This window comes from Protopterus annectens, chromosome 6.part0, assembly GCF_019279795.1.
Source record: "Protopterus annectens isolate FY-2018-M chromosome 6.part0, PAN1.0, whole genome shotgun sequence".
Taxonomy (NCBI): domain Eukaryota; kingdom Metazoa; phylum Chordata; order Ceratodontiformes; family Protopteridae; genus Protopterus; species Protopterus annectens.
In genome coordinates, this window is record NC_056737.1 from 280,926,708 (window position 1) to 280,951,520 (window position 24,813).

Sequence of the window (24,813 nt, forward strand, 5' to 3'; positions counted from 1 at the left end):
ATTGGAGCTGTGAGAGTGACAGATGTCAGCCTCAACACATAATGAAATAGGATGTGCTGGAGGGACAGATACATAACCCAGAGGCTCCCCACACCCAGAAACAGGATCCCAATCCATGTTAGGCAGAGCCCTCACTGACACCCCTCAACAGGAATATTGCCAAGTGGATGGATGATCGTACATGTATACTGGGGGTCTTCACTGTGTCATGACCAGACAGAGGCACAGTAAAGAAAATCATAAATGGCCATAATAGTCACATAGCAAGGGGCGGCAAAAGACACACACACTCTGGCATGGCTTACTAATGCCCTAGGGTGGATAGCCTAGTATGAACCCATGAACCTATGAAGACACAAATTGTACAGGACACTAAGGATAATCACAAGGCTTACTTAACTGATGGTAGGAACCATGTTGGGAATCCACAGATATGCTCCGAATCACACGGATATTACAAGCAACATCCCAAACACACACACATATTGCTAACATACAACCTGACAGGTGCAGTGCAAACCCCAGAATGCAAAATATCTATCCCAGCAGACTGCTGGTCCCCTGACATTGCAGATGCTGAGGTAACAGCCATCATCTGCAAAGCAAAACACACAGCAGCAAAGGTATGTGATGGTGTCCTGGGCTGAGGCCAACATGGACTCCAAGAATAATGGAATGCCAAATCACACTACTGCCCAATGTCAGCCTTACCACAGGATATGTACCCAAAGAGCAGTGTACAACAACAGTGGTCCTTCACAACAAAGGTGTTGCCTGAATGGATACTGCAAACTACCACCCCAGGATCCTGACAAGCTTGGTCTGTACAGCTATGGAAAGGATCAGTATGTACCGCAGACATAAAGCTATTGTGGACCTACTGATACTGGACCCTACACAGTGTGGCTGTCATAACTGCAGATCCTGCTCCTAAACATGTTTGACCCATTTGAAGCAGTCATTAAGGTAATTGATGAGGGCAATGTGGTCCACACAGTGTAGCTGGACCATGCATATGCTTCTAGACAATACCCTACGAGTTCAGTATGGATATGTTCACCAGCTTAAATATATACCCCTATGTCAGTAGAGCGGTCGCAAACCAGACCAAGGACAGAACTGACATGGTCAGACATGCTGCATCCATGTCAGACTACAAAGCAGATTTGAGTGGCATCCCACAAGGCTTGGTCCTGGGCCCCCCCCATTCTGTATATATGTCCCATAGGTATAGGCCAACATGGAAGGACTGTGACTGAACATGTATGCAGAGGAGTACAAACAGCCCACCATATCCGACCCCAGCTGACACAAGCAACCCACAAAAGGGCCACCTACAAACAGACAACTGGAGCCATAGCCATGTCAGCAAGCTAATTGCAGAACTGTGTATAGACAACCACCATGGATATACAGTAAGTGCCCACAAATTACCACACAGGTGTTAACCCATTACGTACCTAACATGTAATGAGAGACCTGGGGACAAAAGGTGATGGATATCCTGCACTGGACAAACATGTGGCTGTAGTGTTCATAGAAACATACCATATACCCACCCAATCATGAAGGTTGTCAGATGTAGATAAGGGGAGGTCACTATGGCTCTGCAGTCATCCTTCATCAGCATCACAATTGACTACAATAGCCCTTGTGAGATATACCTCAGCAGTCACCTCCATCAACTGTAAAGTCCACAACAGTACCCCACCAGGAGTAGCAAAGAGCATGAACAGATGCCATGTGTTGCCTGAGTAAACAAACTGCAGCCCCACACACTGCCATACTGCCCAGCTACAGGCAAGCTGTGCCTGATGTATGAAGCCATGTCCAACCTGGAATCAATGGACATGCTGCACCTTGTACAATCTGAATGGCAGTGAGCTATGCGCATGAGAGACCTGAACCCCAGCACTGACATACATAGGACAAGCTGTACAGAATGATCCATAACACAGAAGGCACCCCACTCTTGAGTAAACTCCCGGTACAGGTTAGCCAGAGAGTCACCTATCAACACCCCTCAAGAGGAATCCCGATGAGTGGATGGGAGATGGTAGGTTAACCCTGGGTATCACTGTTATGTCAGAGGTAGACGGAGGCACAGTATACTAACCATGACATATGTCATGGCAAACTCCAGTTACAATGTGTGTCGAAGGACAAACACACCCTGTGACTAGCATCAGAAATGGCCTAGGGAACATCGCTAGTGTTTGCCAATGTCCACCTATGTTGTGGAATACACTACCAATGTTGGACGAGCCTGGTGTAGGTAGTCCATATCTGAACATAATGCAACATGGTCATATGTGCACAACTGGCCCCTACACAGTCTGTTGTGCTCACTATGAAGATGTCAAGCAGTGATAGGACTAAAGCCCAGGATACTGTCCACCACAGTGAAAGTACTGAACCAGTACACTATACGGTACCACAGTGTTAGGTCATTATGAAAGGATGTTGACCACTGTCTGCAAAGTATCCCATACAATCCCTGCAGGCACAGTATAATCCCTGTTGTGGCAGACACGAAGCAGTTGGCCAGTTAGTACACAACATGACACCCAACACACAACCATAAACGTGAGATATTGTTGAAGTTCACACACACCCAAATATGTGGTGGACTTCATAGTGCAACATATGGAAAGCCCACACTGGGCATGCTCGCACACTTTGATAAATGAGGCATATGTCAGACAACATGCCATGGAAAGGCTGAACTGAGAATGCTCACACACTTAGGCCATATCCCCATTTAGCAGTTGGCCACACATATCTGGTATTTGTACGTGTCATTCCAGGAACCAACCACAACACAGCAATCTGCCCAGTGCACACAGTAAATGACTACAGAGACATAAGTGATATAGTGGATCACCGTCATATGCAAACATCTTCCACAGATACACAAGTTGGTCATAGGAACAGGGAATGCTATGACAATGAAGACCTGCAAATAGTAGAACAGCACAACAAATATTGTGCACCTGACAATTGAACATATGGGTGTAGAGGTCAATACTAGGATTGTTGCCCTAGGGAATGACAGCTCAGCCAGAGTGTGCTTGGCATCTGCATCCCCAGTACAGTAGGCTACTGTGCCACTGTAAAGTAGGTCACATAAGGCAACGTGTGAGGCTAGTAAGCTGTGCCTCTGTCAAGCAGGGGCACAGAGGAGATCCCAGGGTTTGAATGTGCTAAGCCACAGCCATGTTGTTGGTGTGTGCTGGAAGAGGGTTGCTGATGATCTCTAACAGTAAGTGGCCATCAATAACAGACTGAGGGGAGCCCTATCTGCATTGTCTGGACAATTCCACTGTCAACACAGTGTTGTGATGATTATGTGTGACTGAAGTGCCGTGCCGGAACTGTTCACCGATGTCCTCCCTCTGTGGGCTACAGCTCTGCAATGTATTAGCTCACTCTGTCTATTGGACGGCTCATATATGGCTGGTGTACACCTGACAGGTGTCTTGTTGTGGAGCAGTCATGGGTATATGTGGGATAGCATGATCAGTGCAAACTGTACACATGCTCATAGAATGCAATTGTCAAGGATTATGCTGAGTGGCCAGTATAGTCCCCCAGCATGGGTCCTTTGAAGTCATCCACCCCAGTCTTCACAAGTGTAGAGTCTGCTTGTGCTAAATACAGTTTGTGTGCAGTGACAACCTTGCCTGGGGTGGGGATGGGATATGGATGTCCAGGGAAAGGTGGGTATGGTCAGATATCAACAATGGTGGTCTATCTCTGGTGTGGAACAGTGAGTACCCATGTTGCAGATGGACAGGTGCAATATGTATTCCCCCATGTGGCTGTGGTGTGTGGTTCTGCCATAGCACATGGACCCACAAATTGTAGTGGCTGTAGGGTAAAGTGGTGGAGGCCTGAGTAGTTCCCACACACAATATGTCTGTACCTGATATTAACAACTGGAATGGTGTATGTGAACACACGCATATCCTGGCACTGTTCCCAGGGAAGCTAAGTGTGTGTCCTGGATGTGGGTGTGGTGTTCTGGACTGGTTGTGTTGTGTGTTACAGGTCCTATGGTCACGAAGCATGGTATAGAACATAACCTGTCAGTGCGATGTGCATATCTGACCCTGACGTAGGTGGCTGCAAATGCATATATATGCTATCCCCCACCTGACAGGTAGTACTAGATGTACTGTACTAGATGTACCTCTACTAGATGTACATACCTCTGTAGAAATAAAGATGTCAGCACCCTATAAATACTGCAGGTAATTCTCCAGTAATATGGTTAGCACGCTCTGCTAATGCGTCTCCCTCAAGTGTCATAATATAGGTAGGTCGGAGTTCGAACCATGCAATTGCTCAGTGTGTGTGTGTGTGGGTGAGCGGGGTTGATGTCTGTGTGAGGAAGATGCCCCTTTTGGCAACTGTGAAAGCACTCTACAGGATGCACATTCCCCTATCTCAGCATGGATGATGTCAGTACCCTATAAGTACAGCAGGAGAAGGGAAACCTCCCAGTACGCGCTCTGCTAATGCGTCGGTCACGAGTGTCATAACATAGTTAGGTAGGGGTTTGAATCCTGCCAGTGTGTGTGCAAGTCTGTGTGAGGGAGATGTCCATTTTGGCTACTGTGAAAGCACTCTACAGGATGTACATTCCCCTATCTCAGCACGGATGATGTCAGCACCCTATAAGTACAGCAGGAGAAGGAAAACCGCCCAGTAATTTGAATAGCACACTCTGCTATTGCGCCTGTCACAAGTGTTATAGCATAATTAGGTAGGGGTTTGAATCCTGCAACTGCCCAGTGGGTGTGGAGGGGGATTAGTGTGTGTGTGAGGGAGATGTCCCTTTTGGCTACTGTGAAAGCACTCTACAGGATGCACATTCCCCTATCTCAGCACAGATGATGTCAGCACCCTATAAGTACAGCAGGAGAAGAGAAACCTCCCAGTACGCGCTCTGCTAATGCGTCGGTCACGAGTGTCATAACATAGTTAGGTAGGGGTTTGAATCCTGCCAGTGTGTGTGCAAGTCTGTGTGAGGGAGATGTCCATTTTGGCTACTGTGAAAGCACTCTACAGGATGTACATTCCCCTATCTCAGCACGGATGATGTCAGCACCCTATAAGTACAGCAGGAGAAGGAAAACCGCCCAGTAATTTGAATAGCACGCTCTGCTATTGCGCCTGTCACAAGTGTTATAGCATAATTAGGTAGGGGTTTGAATCCTGCAACTGCCCAGTGGGTGTGGAGGGGGATTAGTGTGTGTGTGTGAGGGAGATGTCCCTTTTGGCTACTGTGAAAGCACTCTACAGGATGCACATTCCCCTATCTCAGCACAGATGATGTCAGCACCCTATAAGTACAGCAGGAGAAGAGAAACCTCCCAGTAATTCGAATAGCGTGCTCTGCTAATGCATCTGTCATGAGTGTCATAACATAGTTAAGTAGGGGTTTGAATCCTGCAACTGTCCAGTGTATGTGGAGGGGGGTTAGTGTGTGTGCAAGTCTGTGTGAGGGAGATGTCCCTTTTGGCTACTGTGAAAGCACTCTACAGGATGCACATTCCCCTATCTCAGCACAGATGATGTTGGCACCCTATAAGTACAGCAGGAGAAGGGAAACCTCCTAGCAATTCGAATAGCGCACTCTGCTACTGCATCTGTCATGAGTGTCATAATATAGTTAGATAGGGATTTGAATCCTGCAACTGCCCAGTGTGTGTGGAGGGGGGTTAGTGTGTGTGTGCAAGTCTGTGTGAGGGAGATGTACCTTTTGGCTACTGTGAAAGCAGTCTACAGGATGCACATTCCCCTATCTCAGCACGGATGATATCAGCACCCTATAAGTACAGCAGGAGAAGGGGAAAACTCCCAGTAATTGGAATAGCGCACTCTGCTAATGCGTCTCTTTCGAGTGTCACAATATAGTTAGGTAGGAGTTTGAAACCTGCAAGTGTGTGTGTTTGGATGTGTGGAGTTTGTGTGTGTGCAATTCTGTATGAAAAACATGTGCTTTTTTGCAATCAGGATATCACACTACGTGATGCACATTACCCTTTACAAACAGTGATGATGTCAGCACCCTATACATACAGCTGGAGAAGAGACACCTACCAGTAATCCGAATAGTGTAGTCTGCTACAGCGTCACTTTCAAGTGTCATAACATAATTAAGTAGGGGTTTGAAACCTGCAAATGGCAAGTGTGTGTGTGTGTTTGGATAGGGGGAGTTTGTGTGTGTGCAATTCCGTATGAAAAACATGTTAGTTTTGGCAATCAGGAGATCACACTACCTGATGCACATTACCCTTTCAAAACACTGATGATGTCAGCACCCTATAAGTACAGCCAGAGAAGAGGAACCATCTAGTAATCCAAATAGTGCGCTTCACTAATGCGTCTCTCTCACGTGTCGTGACTTAGGTAGGAGCATGCAAGTGTGTGTGTGTGTGTGTGTGTGTGTGTGTGTGTGTGTGTGTGTGTGGGTAGTAGGGTGTGTGTAAATGCAAGTGTGAGAGAACAGATCCTTTTGGCAAATACTACAATACACCAGATGCTGCATATTCCCCCAGTAAACACAGGGGATGTCACCACACTATCAGCACAGCCAAACAGGGCTAGTTGGCCAGTAATGTCAATAGTGCGCTCTGCTACTGGGTCTATTACCATTGTCACAGTACAGATAGGTATGTTTTGGTAACCCACAACTGCCACATGTGGTTGTGTCACACATTATGACCTTGTGTGGGTCTTTGTGCATAACAATGCATGCCATTGCCTAAACCAGCAATGGCAATGCACACATGATGTATGTGTGTGACACATACACATAAATACCTGTGACCTGCAGTAGTTACCATGTCTGACACATGCCTCGGGTGGATAAATGGTATTTGCAATGCATAACAATATGACTGTGTCTTACTGTGCAGGGGCCGCACGCGGTATGTGTCTATACAGTGTGGGTGTCTATGGTAAAATACCTACAGCAGGGGATACACATCTGGTCTGGGCCATATAGTGTACATGTAGTCAATGTACAGGTGCTGCATGTTCCCACCTGTTGTGGGAGTGGTAACATGTCATTCCATTGCAATTCAGTGACCACATGCTGGGAACCCTTCAACTAGTGTATTGTAGCTACAGTAATGCTCACGCACAATGTTTGGCTGGATGCAGTCCAGCCATATAAAGACAGTTCTTGAGACTGTCATATTGCCAGTGTTGTTATGGAGGATAGGTGGGTTTCCTGTGTATGGGAGGGTTGTGTGTGCCAGGCTATGAACCAGACGGCAGTCCGACACACTGTTAGCTGCACATGAATAGGCCCTGATGCTTTGTGCTGTGCCAACAACCTGGAGGTGTGTGTATCTGTGGTGCCTTGGAATACCACCCCCCTGTCCATGTGTGTTACATGTGTAGGGGACGAAAGGCATGGTATGAGGTATAACCTGACAGTGATGGGTTGCACCTGTGAGCCATGACTCAGGACTCTGGTACTGCATAGACATTGCAGTTCACCGTGCTGAGGACAGTGTCCATTGCATGCATCTTGTGGTGTACACTGCTGGTGTTGTGTAGCAGCACTGTTAGTGTCCTATCCTGTGTGATACCAGCGGAGGTGGCTATGTAATCCATGTCCTGCAGCATAAGGCAGTATGTGTGTATCAAGGGGCTTCACCAATATACATTGGGCCATGGGTGTCACGTGCAAGCTGCCCCCGCACATCATTGTGGCTTCCCTAGCATGTAAGCACACGTTGGCAGCCAGTGGATACCCTATGAATGACATTGGAGACTGAGCAGAATGTAGACATACAACATCCTTCCTACATATCGTGGTAGCATACCTGGTGAGGGTATGATGGCAACCAAGATCAGGCTCATACTGGCCCATGTCACATGCTGAGAGATCCCTTCTATGTTCCCTATCATGTAGTCCAGGGAGGTATGTCTCAGGTCATCCATAGTGGCATGGTCAATGACTGAGTCATGTGTCCATGCCTCTGACTGACCTGTATGCATGTGTTTTGTGGTGGACCATAGTGCCCCAGAGGCATATCACTGTGACCTTCACCATGTACAGCCTGTTGAGTGGGACCCCACTGCAGTGGCAAAGAGAGGTACCTGACACATCTGTAGCAGGTGTGTTGTATAGCCCTACAGGCTGTGAGTGTGTGGTACATGGGATGTGTGTGCCATGTGTGGCATGTGCTCTGTTCCGATGTAACATATGCCTGTGTGCCAGCTGCGGAGGTGTGTGATGCTCAAGCAGGATGCTATTCTGAGTCCCCACGTATGCCCCAGTGTGTTCAGCTTGCTGTCAGTGCGTGTCTATGTCTGACTAGTATTGTAGTCACTGTAGTATGACATGCCACCTGACAGGGTATGGCATTACTGGGTTCAGAGTGCTCAGTCCCCAGATTGACTATGTGGTGGCATCCCACACATGTGTTGTACGTTCCTGGCCAAGGGTGATGGTTGACTGCATACATGTGGCAGCTGTGACATTGCCACATGACTCACATAAACCACAACTGGACCATAGAGGTCATTCACAGGTTACCTTTGCACATGCTACCCTAGTAGTGTGATTGCCATGGTGAGTACCAACACATAGGGCCATTGGGGAACAACATACTGAAGGTGTGTATGTGTGGGTGTACTGCTACTGTTTCATAGCACTGGCATATATGACTGCACACATGGGTAAATGCCAGGTAAGACATGTGCAATGTGTCACAGGCAACGTACAAGCGAACAGGATAGACAGTGACATTCTGTCATGTATAATCTTGACATATGTATCGTACGCTATGCAGATGTCACTAGGAGTCCACAGAAGCACTGTAACTCTGCATTGCAGGTGGAAGCAGTGTTCCAGGAACTAGCGAACATGCATGCAAACAAAGCTACAGTAAGCAGGGCTGGAAGTAGTCCATTGTACAACAAAGAAGGGGTAACACTAACAGTAGGTAACAGTGCAAATATGTAGGCACTATCAACATGTACCCAGGAATGCACAGCGCAGATGCCCATGGTAGAACTGATATTATGTCATAGTTAATTGTGATTTGGATTACATTGGTACTGCACACATATCAACATGCACAAACATCCACATTGCATAGTCGTTGTGGGCAACTTGCCACCATTACTGTACATGTCCATCACTGCGTATCACTACTTGCATTAGCTTCCCCCCTGTGCTACCCATGTATGTGGCTATCTGTTGACATCCTTACCACCGGTATGCAATAATGTGCAGCTGTTACACTTTGGTATGTACTATGGGTGCAGATAACAATTCAGGACAGTCATACGGTTACTGCATCAGGCATGCTGGGATATACACACAGTCATATCAGCACACTGTACTGTTACCAACATGATACTACTAATACACTTCTATGTAGTCACCCTGTGCATCAGCAATGTGTTTACCTGTTCCCGCAATGATGTTGGAGATTGCAGAAGGAGGCACAGTTTCATCATATGCACAGGGTGTGAATTAGGTATGCCTGAGTCTGTGACTGATACCACCAATTGACATGTGTGTGTATGTATGTTGGTGAGGGACAGCAGTACAGGGTGGGGCACTGTTGGTGCAGTGTGTGCATGTATGTGGTAGCCCTAGGTGTTAACATTTCACATGTGTGTATGCACGCACACAGTTCCACCTCATGACTGCCATATACAGGGGTTTGTGGACAGCCACAGACTGCACCTGGCAGGTCATACAGATCAGTGTCTGTGGGCACAGACACGGTACCTGTGCCTGGCAAGGGTGCTATGGACCATATCCAGTACTAAGCCAGACTGGGTACTGTCATCAGAAGCGGGAGTGTGTTGACTGGACACAGGTCTCTGTTGGGACTGTTCAGAGCCAAGTGCACGTGGTCTTCTGGGGCGTTCCGATGACAGCACAGACCCAGCATTGCTGGGGCTGCTGCTGGCACTATGGGGACGTGCCCGGGCCTGTTGTCGTCCGCGCCGACTGCCAGCTGCTGCTGTTGCTGGCATACGGCCATGTCGACGCCGCAACCGCACTATTGCCCTGGCTCATGGACATTTGGTTGTGGAACTGATGTAATATGTCCCCACAACGTCTGTCTATGACATCGGTGAAATTACAGATAGCATCCGCGATGTCACGCATACTGTCAGTCATGGCTGTGCGACATGCTCTCAGCTCCCTCAGACCCTGTCTGGTGTACCTTTCCATACGCGACTGTGCCTGCATGACAGCCCAAAACATAGCTGAGGTTGACAGACCTCTTTGGGCACGTCTGCCAGAGGCAGTACGCCCATGGATGCTCCCACGAGAACCCATGGGCAACTGTCTGTGTGGTACCATTGCAGGACCCTGCCCATGGCTGCTGTGTGGGGAAGCATGTGCCACAGATACCACATTATCCTGGTCAATGCCCACTGTATCCTGTCCATCACCTAGGGACAATGGTGACAAAGGATGTACTGGCAGGATGACTGTGCGCAATGATGGGGTTGACAGCTGTGTACTGTCAATTGGCTGACCAATGGCAGACCCTGACACACCTTCCTGTGCCATTACACAGATATCATCATTACCAGTTCCTGTGGCACCAGATTCAGGTTCCCTGCTGCAGGACACCAGAGCAGCACCAGAACCTGTGAGAGGAAGACAGGAAACACAGTTTACAGTGTCCACACAATGTTACCAGTGATGCACTTATGCACACATGCACACATGTACACATGGACACATGCACACATGCACACATGCACACATGCACGCATGGACACATGGACACAGGCACACATGCACACATGCACACGTGGACATATGCACACATGCACACATGCACACATGGACACAGGCACACATGCACACATGCACACGTGGACACAGGCACACATGCACACATGCACACGTGGACACAGGCACACCTGCACACATGCACACCCCGCAGTATACACACAGAGCACTACTGAGTTACACTAGTATTACTAGCACTATCAGGACTATTATAGGTATTGTTAAACACACTCACCAGCATGGATGGCCTGCCTTCCTGTAACACCGGAGGGACCTGCAGAAATGAGGAAATTAATGTCAGTGGGCACAACTGTGCCATTGATACTGCATATGATACAGTGCAGTAGTACACCAGTTGCCTTTCACACGTCAGCTGCTGATATTGCCAATATCACACATGCACAATTACATACTATGTTGACAGCTACATACCACGGACACACCTTACACATGCATAAACTAACAGTGTACAGAACAGTCAAGTGTACATATGGCATATTACCTGCACGCTCCATGTCGTGCTGCTGTGTGGATCCAGCCTCCATCATGATGCAGGTGTATTGCTGTTGCTGTTCCGGGGCTGGAGCCACAACACTTAGGAGTAGCCCCTCCAGTCTGGTGAGGGTGGGATGTGTGACCACCCCACCTCCTGTGGCAACCTGTTGCCTGTGGATATCTGACGCACGCTGATGGACATTTCTGATTAAATCACTGCAGTGATGTCGTACCTGCTCATATGTCCTATTATGTGTGCCAGTGTCATTTACCCTACGGACAAGGTCTTGCCACAGTGCAGCCCTCTCCTGCTGATTCTGGCTGGTGCGGGAAAACAGTATGTCATAATCCCGCACCAGGATCTGGTGTATCTCCTCATCTTCCGCTGCAGAGTAGGCAGGATTACGCTGATGCGCCATCTCCCTGGAAGAGAACACAAACAGGATATCAGCAGACTATGTCAGCAATATATGGCACACATACTATACATGATACTCAAGTGTAGTGATATACTACTACTACCATATGTTGCATGTGTGTGTCTCGTGGTGGATACACAAGTACTTGGCCAGATATCAGTGCTCAGCCAACACCTGTGCAACAATACCTGCCACATTCCATACAACATAGTAGCATGCCCCATCGGTCAGCACACTGTGACAGGTCCAATGCACAACCTCACTCTGGGGGTTCATACCAAGGTACTGTATGTGGAACGCCATCCACTAGTGTGATCTGGACACAAGTTACTCGGCATGGATATACATATCCCACCACCACCACCAGCACAGTAGACTACTTTGATATGTATGTGATTAGACAGGTATTCATTTGTTAGGACTGAGATGGTACCCATGCAGCCCACTGGGCCAGTGGAAGCCACAACTCACACTGCTGACCCCTTTGCAAATGCTTACCACGGACATCCCACAGATTGCATGGAACTTGCACACACATTTCTAACCCAGACCCTATGCACAAAGGTTAGGCATCCTGTCCGGTGGACCCCAGCCAGAGGCAGATTGTATAACAATAGCAGGAGGCTACTGCAGGAGAGAGCAGATTCACATTAAGGGAAGGCATCTGTGGTCAGCACTGGTAATACGCTACGGTCTCTCATAACAACGGCCACGGCCTACTCTGGGAGGGAAATGGCCACAAACACTATAGATAACCACAAGGCCTTCTTCAGTTATGTTACACATATGGACCAAACGCATCAGATATGCTCTGAGTTAATACACACCTACTTAACATTCACCAAACACACAGATATTGGCAACATTCTTGCAGACAGGTTCGGTGCACATATTCCCCCTCCTTCTCCCCCACAAGTGGAAATACTTATCAAAGCTGAATGTAACCTCCCTATCATCTCACATGTCCAGCTGTGGGACGCCCTCAGCAAAGCAGAACACACAGCATCACTGTGACCTGATGGTATCCCTGGATGTGTGCTACGTGCACTCCAAGAGGACATACAACCGCATATAAGACTGATATTTAACCTTGGCCGTACTACAGGATATGTACCTGAACACTGGCATACAGCAACGGTGGTCCCACACCACTAAGGAGGCACCTCTACTGACCCTGGGAACTACTGCATCATAAGCATAATCGGCCTGGTCTGCTAAGCTATGGAATTATTCAGTATGGGATGCATATACAGCGATATTGGGTACCTGCAGACACTTGTTCCCAGCCAGTTTGCCTTTGTGATGGGCTGATCCTGCCTCGTGAACCTGGTTGACCTTTCAAAACAGTCACTACAGCCATTGATGAGGGCAACGCACAGACAACTGCTGCCAGGATCATGGCCTAACACTGACTGACATGTAATGTATAGTCATCCCCTTTTGGTGGAACTGCATACACACAACATATCACATGGACATGCCTATAGATACAGACCTATGACACATTTGGAGGCTTCACAGTATGCAGACTATTAACCTGCTACTTTACATTACCTGTGTTTGTCACAGCTGGTTGCATTACCACTACTTCTGCTTCCTGCTGCTGCTGGCACGGCTTGCTACTGTCACTGCTGACAGCTTAGACTCAGTGTGTAGTGTGTGTTTATTTATTTATTTTCCTCTCACTCTCTATCTCTGTCTGTCTCTCTCCCTCTGTCTGCTTCCAGACAGTGCAATGAACATATTGCATGTGTGTAGTGTTAGTACAGGATGCTTTTGTAGGTATCTGCATAGGTCCATGTGATGGCCTCTGCACCAATTGTAAGCCAGCATTTGCTAATTGCATGCAGCCAGTTGTGTACTGATTGCAGTTCTCACTGTGATTTCAGGACAGTGCTATAAAAGGGTATGTGAGATAGGCATTGCCCTTTCAGATTGTAAGGGCGGGGACCATGCTGGTATGCTGTGGACACTGTTCTATGAGTGTAAAGGTTAGTATCTCTCTCATGATTCAGGCTGTGTTGTAGATTCACATTTCTCCATTCCTCTCTCCTGTTCCCTGTAGTAAGTGTGTATGCACAATGACACCTATGACTATATATATATATATATATATATATATATATATATATATATATATATAAATATACATACATTTATATATGTACATTAACTGACATTATTACCTACTAGCTACCAACTAGCATGGCTGTTTCTGTTCACACACTACTATTATGGAAATCCACTAGTTTTGACAGTAATTCTAAATGACATGCTTTGTGTACTACACATCCTATATTCCCTTTACATTCATTCCTACTGTTACATGATATATTTATTTTAGCACAATATTCTTGTATAAGAGTCATGGCTTAGTGGTAGGTCATGCAGACTACTGTTTCCAAGGTCCTGGGTTCGGGACTGACAGTGGGATTTTATTTTGCTTTTGAACTGACTACAGGACTTGTAAATCAGAGTGACTAAGGCACTTTTAAGCAGTTGTAACCAGGTTAGCGCTGGTTTGCGCGGAGCTCACGCATGCGCACTGGCGTTTAGCTCTGCGCACACACGCGCACACCCGCTTAAAACCGCTTACTCTGGCGCACACCCGCGCTATTTTCTTTGAAAGAAATGAAAATGGGGAGACAGGAAAGTGGTGAAAAAGGGGTCACAAAGAGTGTAAGACAATAGGGAAACAAGCTTGGGATTTGCAGGAGGGATGTAGGTAAGGCCCATAGCTGCCCATTTCTTCATCAGCAACAGCTGTGCATATGTATCTAATTTGGTGTGACATTTGAAACCTTCCACCCCTGAGAGAGGTGTCAGGACAACAATAATATTTGTTGTACAGCCAATTGTAATTGATAGTTTCCATGTCCAGCAGACATGTGTGCGGAATGGGCAGCTATATATGGGGCGTAATTTTTTTGTGGGTACAGAGTGCTCTTTTTTTTTTTCAGGTGAGAGTGGTATGTCAGGTGAAGGAAGTCCGTATAGCTGGGGAGGTAGGTTGGGTAGGTCAACAGACAAGACAAACAAGACGCATACAGGGGCGGTGTATGACACGTGTGGGGGGTTACACAATTGACTGGGACGGAGGTTTGGATATCCAGAGCCCATGAGCCCACAGATGGCAACAGTGGAACTGATATCCCCACCCATGGGCAGTTGCCACTGTTCCTTCACTGCCCAGGACGGGGCTGTGCTGGGGGCTGTGTAGGCCGGGCAACAGGCATGCCCGTAAGTTGTGCCACCTGTGCCTCAAGCTGGCGTAGGGGCCCAAGAACAGAGTCCTGTATCTCCCTACGCACCACAGTCCGGACGCTACAGAGGGTGAGTGGTGGTTTTCCTCCGGCCACACTTGCAGAGGGGGGACGAGCCCCATCCCCTGCAGCGCTTCCACCTGCAGGTGGCACAGGGCCACCGGAGGAGGGTCCAGACTGGGCACTAGTGCCAGGTGCACTCGCCAGCTGAGGTGGGAGAGGTGGGTCCGCTGAAACCCGCCTTCCCTGTCGTCCTATGTTTTGCATTATGTCATGACAGTTTGGGTTAGTAACATATAATACCATTCACAATTAGTTGTAACAGCATGCATTAGTATTCCCATTAACCAAACACCCAGATATTCACACCATTGAACAGCGAGCATAACACATGCATAATTTGAACAGCAATACACAGTCCAACAACATGCAGGGTTGATTGATGGCAACAGGCCATCAGGTTTGGATGTATGAACAGGGCAGATGCATCAACGGACATGCAAATATTTATGACCCAACAGGACAAATGTCCAGGGGTGTTAATTGTGATTGCACATACCATTTTCACGTGGAATGGGTTATATGCGGTTATAGGGTGGGGTGAAGAAAATAATATTAACACCTTCGAATACCAATACATATGCTGTACATTTCTAATAGCTGCACATATATACACACTACTGTTCTAACTACAGTTTCCTATATGATAACTACTTCAGTTTGGTGATAGGACTGTTACTGCTACATCAATATACATTTTATTGTTCTTCATACACATTCATATTTGGCTTTGTTCAGCTACATCATCCTGTTACATTTGCTTTATATAGCTATAGACAACTGTGGATGTTTGGTATGTCAGACAATCATACTATCTGCATATTGCAGACTGAGAGCAACATATCCAGATTTTGGGATACACATTCCAGCTGCAGCAACACTTTGAATACATTTCGCTGTTTGGTTTTGCTTCTCACATGCATTTCATTCTGTACTGACTGCAGTATACTTTATTCAGGGGTTATTACTACTTTATTGGTGGATTCATAACACTTTCTCACACTCTCTCACTTGTTTTTATTTTACTATTTAGGATGGTACTTAATTCTAGGCTTTATTGACATGTTTTACCTGTAGTTATTACAATCCTTTCCAGCAGTCTCACTTATGTCATGTTTCAGTATTTCAACAGGGGTATATTTCACACATGTGATTTGCTCATCTTCTGCAGCTGTACTTTTCAGCCTGCTGCAGGTTGTGTACTATTATATTACAGGTGGGGCATCTTTATTTCAGACTTTATTTCAGACATTTTCATTTTTCTGTTTGGATTACAGACTGCAACACACTTTTGTAATCAAGCAATACTTGCAAACACTCTTACACTTGTTACTTGCACATTCTATTACTTAGTGACTACACTGCACTCTTCTGCTAACTGTCATGCTTTTATATTTCTGTACAGTTACTGGGAGGATTACTGCCCTGCCTGGTGGCAATCGCACCAGCCTCTCGCCATAGGCTCTGCGGTTCACAGAACGGACACCTGCAGCTGTAATATAAATGAAGTAATATTGGAATACACATCTCCATAATATCAGCTAGTTTAATTTCTTACATACATAATTACATGTAACTTACTCAGTAGTGGGGCGTTGGGCATTTGCCGGGCCTCCTGGATCCAAAGGTTCAATTGGTCCTGCTTGCATCTCTTCAGGTCCGCATGGTGGTGACGAACCTGCTCACCAGTCCTTGGAATCCTTGTGGCACTGGTGAGATCATGAGCCAACTGGTCCCACGCCTCAGCCCTATATGCTCCCCACAGGACCTGGCCCTGCATGAGTTGGGCCTCATGACTGTGGACTAGAAGCCAGACCATGTATCTGGACTCCTCAATGCCCCACCTCTGTGCTCGAAAGCAACTACCCTCACCTACTCCTGTCATTCTGGCTGCAAGTCAGTTCTACAATTGTTTATGCTGTGTATTCCCGCCTATGGGGCTTATATAGGCTGTTTTTCCCACACATATCTGTGATTGGCCATTTTGGAATTGTATCAACTTCAGAAAACCTGCTTTGTCATGCTCCACTTTGTATTCATTCCTATATATTTGCTATTACTGCATTTGTAGGTACTGCTGTCATGGCTTAGTGGTTCAGTACCTTGATTATGGTGTGTAGTATCCTGGGTTTGAACCTGACCAGTGCTTTTTTTATGACTGTCTGAACAGGCTGAGGGGTGTGTCTGTGTAAAGGCAGTTTTGATACAGCTTGCTCAATGTTGCCCGTCGGTTAGCTTGTTGGCGCGGTGCGCAGCTCCACGCAAACGGGGTATGCTGGTTTACGCCTCATTTGGCTTTCAGCACGCATATTACGCTCAGCTCACCTAGGGGCACACAGTTTCAGCGTGTTAAACCACTGCTCACCTACGGGCACTCATTTTGCACCTGTTAAACCGCTGCTCACCTATGGGCACTCATTTTGCACCTGTTAAACCACTGCTCACCTACGGGCAGATGCACTCACCTTGTTAAACTGTAGCTCAGCTATAGGCACATCTGGCATTTTTTATTATTTTGTTATCTCACATTTCTTCAAAATAAATGGACTATTTCATTACATTTTACATGAACTATGATTTTATATGTGTACATGTTTGTCAGGGACTTGTTTCATGCTTATTTTGCTAAAGATAAAAATTGGTGTTGTGGGGGCTTGAACCATGAATGCCTGTTCTTCAGCCGATGTCTCTACCGCTACACTATTGCTTCTTGGCTTACTTTGCATATTTAGTTCTTATATCCTTTTCCACTGACTGCTAACTGTGGCTAAGCTACGGCACGCGCAAGAAAGCGGCGCACTCACGGGCAAACATCTTTACGATTTAAAAAAATATATATAAGATGTTCATTTATATATTTTATGTTCATAGTCTGTGGGGGCATGTGTTGTGTTGTGTTCACATTTCCATGGCCTCTGTCATGGGTGTTTACTTTGGGCAATTTTACTCTTCTGGGGGCTTGTCTGCTTGCAGGGCTCGGCCTATGGACACGCCCCCTACTGTCTTCCACGGACCGTGTTAGCCTTCGGTGTGATTCAGCATGCCCTCATGCATATGCATGACATGCTGACGTCACACCGTTTAACTGCAGCCTCCGTGTAAGCCATGTATCTCTTACACGGAGGCTTCGTGAATCCTGCCCATTGTTTAATTATTACATTTTTGTTTCAGTACCGTGAGTTTCAAAATAAAATTTTAAACTCAGTATACATGCATTACACATAGCCAAAATGTTTTATACCTCTATAAATAGTAAAGACATATGTCTCATTTTGAAAAAGTTACATTTTATTTTTTTAACTCCAGAAAGGAAGTCTGTTAAAATGAAGAACAAGATATTTGGACCTTATTTTATAAGAACACTTAATGTGGATCCTAGAACAAATGGTCAAAGCATAAAAACTGTGACATCTAAATTTTGTTAGGATATGGTTTTATGAACAATGGGCCAGTTTCATTAACATGCACACTAAGTGTATGCCATTCTGAGTGAATAGACAACACAAGCATAACTCCCACCTTCTTACTCCTAATTTTAGTTTTCCTACTGACTTCCTTGTAACCTTAAATATCGAAGGGGATTCATAAAGTTTACCAGAATGTGCAGACTATATCTACACTTAGTCTAATCTTTCTGAAAGAATACAGAGCACAAAAAATGTGGTAGGGATGTTCTTGAATACTGATTGTGTACACTTAGTGTAAACATTCATGAAACCGGCCCATAACATACCAAATTACATCATATTATTAATGTCACACTTAAGTAACCTGTTTAATATGTTAAAATGAAACACATTTATAGGCTATGAATGTGATATCACTATTTGATAAGATTATGGTACATATGGTGTGTGTCTGTGTGTGTGCATGTGTCTGAGCATGTGTGCACGTATGTGTGTTCTGTAATACATAGTGACACATCCAGAATGGGATTGAATGCCGTGTACCTTTTGGATACAGATTAAGCACCAGTGTCCCTGCAGTTCTGTTAAGGATAAACTGGTGTATAAAAAAATGGATGGATGGAAAGAATGACGAGAAACCAAGTTTTTCTTTCACTAGTTGATATGTAGTAAATGTGTTGCAATATCCTCATCACCTACCTCCTGGATATATATATATATATATATATATATATATATATATATATATATATATATATATATATATATATATATATATATATATATATATATATATATATATATATATATATACACATGTATATATATATATATATATATATATATATATATATATATATATATATACACACAGTATACACATCATTGTAGATACATCATGTATTCCATGTGAATGCTTTTTCACTTAATTTCTCATACTTTCTGGTATCATGCTGAAAGAGTATATTTAGAAACTTTATTTTATATTCTTCCACCTACACACAAAGTCACACCAGCCTTGATACAGCTTCATATGGTAGCTGTTCTGGTTCTTTAACTATTTATTTATTTGTTTATTTTTCTGGCTCACAGTCTGTCCTACCTGATACTCCAGTCTAAAAGTCCTGCATTAATGAATGTCTTTTGGAACATGACTGGGCCTAACTATATATATGTATGTAAAAGAAGGCAGGGTCATGAGCTGCAAGAGCATGTTTACATGACTAAACACAGAGTATTTTGCTTTAAAGTAAAAAAGCAAAAGGTGTGGCAACATATTGATAAGTACATTGCTGTTGCAATGATCAGCTTAAAATTATCTTGAAAGTGAGTTCCAGAAAAAAAAAAAAAAAACACTTGTGATTGACTGCCCTTTTACCTTAACATTACACTGCCTCTCACATGTACTTTGTAGACTAGTAACGCAGATGGGGTATGTAAAATGCTATATTTTATGGATGTGTCATTAACATGTGCAGACTTACCAAAAAGTGCATTTGCATGGCACTCTCTATGTGATACTCTCTGTTATTTTCCTGGATAAATTGAAGATTCTACTTATGTTTCATACACCTTGTAAGATTTCCCTTAAGGGTATCCCATACACTCTTAAATTCCATTACTAATTTTGACTCTGATATATCTTTAGTAAGATTATTCCAGTCATCCACAACCAATTATTTGAAAAAGCACTTCATATTATTTCCACTGAGCTGTTTACCTTGAATCTTCAGCTTTTGACTTGTGATCATATATCAATTCTTTATAAGATTGCAACCATCTAGATGCAGATACATTTCAGATACTTAGATATTCCTGTTATATTCAAGTCTACATAGTAAGCTCATGTAGTATTTCCTACAGATGGTTTCTGATGAAAACTAGGTACTGTTTTTGTTTCTGATTTTTAAACTACCTCCATCCTATGTCTCTGGAAAGCTTAACTCTCAGGAGTGGGACATTATACTCCATAGGAGATCTTACTGACTGCCTATTAAGTGGTAAAACAATGTTTATTTTCTACTTTGGAAGCATCTTTCTATGCATGGGAGGGTATGAGAGAGAGAGTCTCCTAGATCTGCTAGCTAAAGTGACTTTATCTGAACTAATCCTTTGTAAACTTGTTTCTTGTTTGTCCTGTCAATCTCTGGGTCACAGGTGGGATATCAGACTTGACTCGAGCCATCTGGATTACTTCTGTTTTTAGCATTATTCTAAGGGGTATATATAGGTGTCTGCATGGGTGGTCAAGCATTTACAGGCTGCTTCTGCCTAATACTGACATAGATGCCAGACAAGGGGTAAATTTTTGATTCCCATCCACTGATCCATATATATATATATGTATGGGTCTACTTCTGTAGACTGAATTTACACTTTGCTGAAATCCAAAATAACCAACATTTGCATGAAACTACACTCTACTGAACCACGGAACACATGACAAGGCAGTATGCTGCCATTTCTGGATCATACATTTTCTACAATTTAGTACAATCTTGGAGTTGGTATATAAAATCTGCATGGGGTATGGGGGGAGCAGGGGACTTGCCCCCCTGCAAAAATGTCAAGAAAGGTAAGTGTTCAAGCGTAGATGTGAAAACTGTGTGGAGTTTTGTTGGGATGTTTGATAGTTGATGTTTGCTGTTCCGTGGTGTTCCGTGGTTTGGCAGTGTAGTTTCATGCAAATGTTGTTTTAGCAGTGTGGACACATTCTTTTGGATTTCGGAAAAGTGTAAATTCAGTCTACAGAAGTAGACCCATATATATATATATATATATATATATATATATATATATATATATATGTATATATATATATCTACACACACACACACACACACACACACACATATGCATATTTATATAACTGTGGGTTTCTTGTAATTTGTCAAATGTCCATTTGGTCGATGAGTGCTGGGGTGTGCTTTATAGCAAACCTGTGGATAGCTTAATGGTCACAACATCAAGGGAATGAGTTTCTGCATGTCTGTAAGAGTCAGGGTTAGGATCGGGGACAAGTTTTGTATGTTTATGCACGAGTGTGTATATTTTAGGCTTAGTGTCAAGGTTAGGTAAGGGGATATATGTAGTATTGTTAGTATGTGTTTGTGCATGTTTGTGTATCCGAATTTATCTTGTGTACTGGTAGTGTTATGGGAAGGTTTTTATTAAGGTAAGGTGTATTGTAGGGTTGGGGAAGAGGCAACATTAGTGTTAGGGTTAGTACCCACTACTAAGATGGTGCAGAGAGTTAGAGCTAAATTATTCCAGTTATGGAGTATTTCTAAAAAAAAAAAAAAAAAAAAAAAAAAACAGAAGGCTTGCAACAAAGACTGAAATTGTTTTGACCTGCATCTCATGACCTCTAAGAAACTTACTTTAAGTTGGAAGATAACACAATCTGGCCCCAGTTAAGACATTTGGTATATTAATGACTATTGTCCAGTCTACTAGCCAAAGCACTACCCCCTCCTGTATTGCTGTTATCAAAGTCAACATAACTAAAAGTATATCTATGAGAGTTCATTTACAATTATTAAACCAGGACTTTGGAATTACATATCTACATCTGGCATCACTTCTAGAGTCCAAAATCTGGCTAATTATATCCATACTCCTTATCTTACCTGCTTGGCTTTAAATCGTCCACTCATGGTATAACCCCCATTAAGCAACTTAAGGTGTTCCTTGCAGATGAGATCCCATTCCTGTAAACTTACAATGTCAGGTTGAAAAGTCTTCATATATGTAAGCACGCTAGTTGTTTACTGTGGACTTGACTATCCATTAACATTGTAACATGTTAATTTGATGACCATTATGTCTGTAACACAGCATCTATTCCCTCAGAAAACATTCAGTTAAGGGCAGAGCAGTTTTATATGCAATGCCAAATGAGTATAGTGTCGAAATAAAAAAATATATATAAACATTTCAATCACATACAAAAAGTCCATAAAGAGGGGCTCTTTGCTTAAATATGTGCAGGCAGTAACTTCTAATGAGAGAGCAGCAATCTCAGAGACATGAAGAGATACATCATAAACTGAATTGCAACGCCAATATTATTTATTAATTAAAAAAACTTTATCCAGACCTTCTTCCATCTTCACCTTCTTGTAATATTGCCAAGTGAGTTGTATTAAAAGGCTAATGTATATATATATATATATATATATATATATATATATATATATATAGATCTAGGACGTTTGCTCGACTGAGCAAATGTCCGAATCCATAAAACCCGAACACACTTTAATGAAAGCACTTTTATCAAAAAAGCTCTTTCATTAAAGCATGTGACAAAAAAAAATACACTACATTTACATTTTAGCACGAGGGGCTTTGCCACCTGCACCCCCCATGTGGGGGGCTGTAACCCCCACACCCTCCCTACTTTAATATTTTCCCTCCAAGACCGCACTACAGTGGAGAAAAGGGAATTTTCCCTTACCGACCGTAGTACAGCCTCGGCAACAGTCATGCTGCGAAAGTGCTTCTTCGGTGAAAAGCACTTTCGTGTAAGTATGCCCGCCTTCGTTTTCGATCGTTGCTCAGTCGAGCAAATGTCCTACATCCATATATATATATATATATATATATATATATATATATATATATATATATCACATGAATTATCATCAATCCAACATTATGTAAATTGATCAATTCCTACCTTCCCTTAAATCTCACTCCTCCTCCTGCAAAACATTATTCAGCATATATTGTTCCCACAATTTCCATTTTCTATGTGATTTTTTTCCTACCCTTTTCTAAAGATCACACTTACAGTTCCTTTTCTCTGTTACAATACTCACTACTTCAAATACAGTTGGTTTAGACTTTGATTTCCATTTTCCAGTAATTGCTTTTTGGCTGCCACCAGAATTAAACTTAACAAGGCCTTACTGTGTCTAGGCAATCCAGATCTTATATACCAGCTAAAAGAAATAACTTCCTTAGTTACACCCATTTACTCACCCAGTATTTCTTTCCTGTAGGAAATTTTTCATAGTCTGTCAGCTCGTTAAAGTCCCAAAACAACGTTCCCAGTTACCTCTTCCTTCCCCATCACACCTCCAACATTTGACATCTACCTGAAATTCTTTGGAATCTGCTTGTGGTATAAAAAAACCTATGCAAACACTTCCAAGCAAAAATTCTAAATCTTCTAGATTTTGGTGCATATTTTGGAGCCATATATATGTCCTTCCATTGCATGATTGTGAATTGCTTATTAGTTTTCTCTTTCCAGTGTTTTCTACCCTCTTCTGATATTCTTTTGCAATATTTTATATATCCTACTAATTATCCCTTTTTTAACAGCAGCTTCTCTTCTAGATTCAGCTAAAAAGTGTACTGGAATAGGTCTTTCACTCAGGATTTACATATCTCTTTCTCTTTGCCTACACTCTGATATCAATCCTTGATAGGGAAGGCAGTCTGTAGCCTGCAGTCCAAATGCCTACTTGGCAGCTTCCCACTGTATTACTTTTCTCTCTCTTGTTATTTGCTCTCTATACCATGGTTCCTTTGCCAGTTTTGTCCAGTAAATTCCACCCCCTTCTTGTCTATTCTCTGTACCCCATCACTGCAGTCATCCTGAGTGACAGAATGTCATTTTTCCATTTTCATGCTGGCTAAGTTGTTAGAATACTTACTGCTATTTTTATAAATATAATATTCTGTATGTCATTGTTATTCTCCTTAAGGATCTGCATCCCAAATTCCACTCTTTCCTTATTTCTTGAATTCCTCTCCTGCTTTGCCATCATCATTTCTTTCCAATTTGAACTATAGCTTTCTGCTTGTGATATGTATACGAGTCTTAAATATGTCGCTCTAAAAATCTATCTTCAAATCAACTTGCTCTATTGAAAGGATCAACTTATCCTAGTTGACCCTTGCACACTTCCCCTCCCACATAAAATCCTTCAACTCTTTATTAATTAGTCTCCACAACTTCTCTTCTGGTTGATAAAAGTATGCCTGACTTGTATATAAAACTAAAGGGATTAAAATATTTTTACTGCCAGTATCTTGCTATACATATTCATAAACAAGAGCTTCCACTTTCTCAGTTTTGTATTAGCTCTTGTTTAGTCTCTTCTCAAATATCCTAAGCTGCTATAGCAGAATCTTATTTAAACCATACTCCTAATTACTTCATTGTATCATGTCCCCATAAATATGGGTATTGCTGAACTCATTTGTGTGCGGGTATATAGTTTATAGCTATAGCTTTTATTTTGTCTTCATTAGTTTTATATCCTGAAAAGACTTGGAACTGTCTAAGAATGTTCCACAACACTCAGGTGTTCTTTTCTGCTTTTATTAGGTACAAGATAATATTGTCTTCAATTAAAGACAAG